Genomic DNA, 4,358 nt, shown 5'->3' on the forward strand with positions numbered 1-4,358 from the left:
TGGAGGGTCTGGAGGGTCTGGGGGGTCTGGAGGGTCTGGAGGGTCTACTCTGGGGGGTCTTCATAGTCCGTCTGGGCCTGGAGGGTCTTTGGGTTCAGACCTGTTTCATTGTCAGCAGATGTGTGGTGTTGGGTCTGCTGTGTGTCTGACCCCCGCTCTCCCCCTGTGTCTCCCCCTGTGTCTCCCCCTGTGTCTCCCCCGCTCTCCCCCTGTGTCTCCCCCTGTGTCTCCCCCGCTCTCCCCCTGTGTCTCCCTCTGTGTCTCCCCCTGTGTCTCCCCCGCTCTCCCCCTGTGTCTCCCCCTGTGTCTCCCCCTGTGTCTCTCCCTGTGTCTCCCCCTGTGTCTCCCCCGCTCTCCCCCTGTGTCTCCCCCTGTGTCTCCCCCTGTGTCTCTCCCTGTGTCTCCCCCTGTGTCTCCCCCTGTGTCTCCCCCTGTGTCTCCCTCTGTGTCTCCCCCTGTGTCTCCCCCTGTGTCTCCCCCTGTGTCTCCCCCTGTGTCTCCCTCTGTGTCTCCCCCTGTGTCTCCCCCTGTGTCTCCCCCCCTCTCCCCCTGTGTCTCCCCCTGTGTCTCCCCCTGTGTCTCCCCCTGTGTCTCCCCCTGTGTCTCCCTCTGTGTCTCCCCCTGTGTCTCCCCCGCTCTCCCCCTGTGTCTCTCTGCCCCCTAGTGGCGGCTCTGAGCTCCAGCGCTCCGGGCTCCGGGCCCAGCAGCCCCAACAGCTCCACCACCGCCATCGCCAACGGCAACACCGGATCAGTACCCAACATCCAGACGGAGGTGAGGTGGAGCTGCACCACCCTGTAGTGTTACAGAGCTGCTCCACCCTGTAGTGTTACAGAGCTGCACCACCCTGTAGTGTTACAGAGCTGCACCACCCTGTAGTGTTACAGAGCTGCTCCACCCTGTAGTGTTACAGAGCTGCTCCACCCTGTAGTGTTACAGAGCTGCACCACCCTGTAGTGTTACAGAGCTGCACCACCCTGTAGTGTTACAGAGCTGCACCACCCTGTAGTGTTACAGAGCTGCACCACCCTGTAGTGTTACAGAGCTGCTCCACCCTGTAGTGTTACAGAGCTGCTCCACCCTGTAGTGTTACAGAGCTGCACCACCCTGTAGTGTTACAGAGCTGCTCCACCCTGTAGTGTTACAGAGCTGCTCCACCCTGTAGTGTTACAGAGCTGCTCCACCCTTCAGTCAGACAGAACAGTGCCCTTCTGAGGGCCTGGTATCACTTCCCCCGAGGCGAGTGATGTGAGAGCTTCAGTCTGCATCATCTGTAATGGTTTCAGAACCCCGCCCCCAGAACAGCATTATATAACTTATAGCGTTCACTTCTAGAAGCAAAGCAATGCTGAGGTATCACTCACTCAGCAGCCCTCCTCCCAATGTATCACTCCTTTAGCACCGCATCATCCCAATGTATCACTCCTTTAGCACCGCATCATCCCAATATATCACTCCTTTAGCACCCCCTCCTCCCAATGTATCAATCCTTTAGCACACCATCATCCCAATGTATCACTCCTTTAGCACTGCATCCTCCCAATGTATCACTCCTTTAGCACCGCATCATCCCAATATATCACTCCTTCAGCACCCCCTCCTCCCAATGTATCACTCCTTTAGCACTGCATCCTCCCAATGTATCACTCCTTTAGCACCCCCTCCCACTCCTTTAGCACCCCATCCCCCCAATGTATCACTCCTTTAGCACCCCCTCCTCCCAATGTATCACTCCTTTAGCACCCACTCCTCCCAATGTATCACTCCTTTAGCACCCCCTCCTCCAATGTATCACTCCTTTAGCACCCCATCCTCCCAATGTATCACTCCTTTAGCACCCCATCACCCCCATATATCACACCTTTAGCACCCCTCCTCACCATGTAGCACTCCCTTTAGCACCCCCTCCCAATGTATCACATCCTTAGCACCCCCTCCCAATGTATCACTCCTTTAGCACCCCCTCCTCACCACGTAGCACTCCCTTTAGCACCCTGGTCCTACAGTTCTTTGGATTGGCACAGGGGCTCACTGACGCCCCCTTGTGTTCGTGCCGCTCTCACCCACCGCTCACACACCGCTGTGTTGGTCTGCAGCTCCGCTCTCTGCCCAGACCCCTGGGGGGCGACTGCGGGGGGCCCAGCCTGCTGCTCTACACCTCTCCCTCCCTGCCCAACATCTCCCTGGGCCTGCCCGCCGCCACGGTAACGCCAGAGCCCCCTCTAGGTCCACAGAGAGAGACCTCTCTAGAGAGGCGTTGAGATCGACACCTCTTGTAGATGTTTGTCCGTATACACATATTTAGAAGGACTTTTAGAAGGACATCTATCTAGACGTGCTTCATTGTGCAGGTTCCTCAGAAGCTGACGAGCCACCAGGAGGCAGAGATCCAGGCCGTCCAATCACTACGAGGGGGTGGAGCCCTGACAGGGAAATTCCTCTCCACTTCCTGTCTGCCAGCAGGTATACTCTTCTCAAAAACACACCTGGAGTGACCTCATAAACACGCCTGTAGTGACCTCATAAGACGCTGTAGTGACCTCATAACACACCTGTAGTGACCTCATAACACACCTGTAGTGACCTCATAAGCACACCTGTAGTGACCTCATAAACACGCTTGTAGTGACCTCATAAACACGCCTGTAGTGACCTCATAAACACGCTTGTAGTGACCTCATAGCACGCTTGTAGTGACCTCATAACACGCTGTAGTGACCTCATAAACACGCCTGTAGTGACCTCATAAACACACCTGTAGTGACCTCATAAACCTTAGTATTATTGCTTCTGTGCACACGATAATAAAGTCTTTATCTTTCAAAACCTTGTCCTTCTCGACCTCTCGTATTCTGTTAAAGTGTTAAAGTGTTAAAGTGTTGGTTCTCTATCCACAACACGCACTAAGCTAACTGATGCAACGCTAAAACTCTATAACATTAACCCAACTTTATCGATCGTGCTCTAGCTGAGCAGTCCAGGTCTTAGAAGTGTTTTGTGGACGTCTCTCTTGCGTTCAGGACGGGACATGACGGGGACAGTCCCCAGGCCACGCCCCCCAGCTCCCAGGCTCCGCCCTCCAGTGCTCACTCCTCCCTCCTGCAGCACGTCCTGCTGCTGGAGCAGGCCAGGCAGCAGAGCGCCGCCCTGCTGCCGGTAGAGGAACTACTACTCTTCGTTATTATTATTCATTGTATTATATTCATTATTTGTATTATTAATCAGCATTTATTTAAGATTATATTTTAAATTATAATTTTTAATCATTATTGTGATAAACCCTTATTATACTAATAATTATTATTATTAATCCTTATAATTATAAACCATAAAACCATAAGCAAAACATGTTATTATATTATTATTACATGTGTAACCAGTAACAGATATTCAACAGAATAGAACAAACAGAAGAAACTATAAACGACATAGAAACAAGATGAAGAGAAGATTCCTCATTTGAATTAGTTTATTTATTGAATGTCTGACGTCTCTCTAGTGCCCATGTACAGCCAGTCGCCGTTGGTTTACGGCGGAGAGGGGCGTGTCGTCAGGGAGGGGTGTGGCCCTGGCCGCGCCGTCAACAAGCTGCCACGCCATAGGCCGCTGGCCCGTACCCAGAGTGCACTCTTCCCAGACCCCCAGGCCCTGCAGCAGCTGGTGGTCCAGCAAACAGCACCAGCACTTCTCGAGAAGCACCGCTACCTCCACAATAAGGTACTGTACCCTGACCCCAAACACCGCTACCTCCACAACAAGGTACTGTACCCTGACCCCACCTCCACAACAAGGTACTGTACCCTGTACCCTACACACTGCTACCTCCACAACAAGGTACTGTACCCTGTACCCTACACACCGCTACCTCCACAACAAGGTACTGTACCCTGCACACCGTACCTCCACAACAAGGGTACTGTACCCTGTACCCCAAACACCGCTACCTCCACAACAAGGTACTGTACCCTGTACCCTACACACCGCTACCTCCACAACAAGGTACTGTACCCTGTACCCTGTACCCTACACACTGCTACCTCCACAACAAGGTACTGTACCCTGTACCCCAAACACTGCTACCTCCACAACAAGGTACTGTACCCTGTACCCCAAACACTGCTACCTCCACAACAAGGTACTGTACCCTGTACCCTACACACCGCTACCTCCACAACAAGGTACTGTACCCTGACCCTCCACAACAAGGTACTGTACCCTGACCCCACACAACAAGGTACTGTACCCTGACCCTCCACAACAAGGTACTGTACCCCAAACCACCGCTACCTCCACAACAAGGTACTGTACCTGTACCCTGACCCCACACAACAAGGTACTGTACCCTGACTCTCCACAAA

The 4,358-nt window shown here is 53.2% G+C and overlaps 1 pseudogene across 1 annotated transcript in view; it reads left to right on the forward strand.

The window, feature by feature from the left end:
* Positions 1–3,759, forward strand: part of LOC311373087 (histone deacetylase 5-like) — a 12,959-nt pseudogene extending 9,200 nt beyond the window's left edge. Inside the window, exons 8-12 of the transcript XR_014684256.1 lie at positions 665–774; positions 2,097–2,204; positions 2,352–2,463; positions 3,020–3,156; positions 3,500–3,759. The product of XR_014684256.1 is annotated as a histone deacetylase 5-like (transcript). The remainder of the gene's footprint in view (positions 1–664; positions 775–2,096; positions 2,205–2,351; positions 2,464–3,019; positions 3,157–3,499) is intronic.
* Positions 3,760–4,358: the final 599 nt, after the last annotated feature.

Source organism: Micromesistius poutassou (genome assembly GCF_964030765.1).
Source record: "Micromesistius poutassou genome assembly, contig: SCAFFOLD_1378, whole genome shotgun sequence".
Taxonomy (NCBI): domain Eukaryota; kingdom Metazoa; phylum Chordata; class Actinopteri; order Gadiformes; family Gadidae; genus Micromesistius; species Micromesistius poutassou.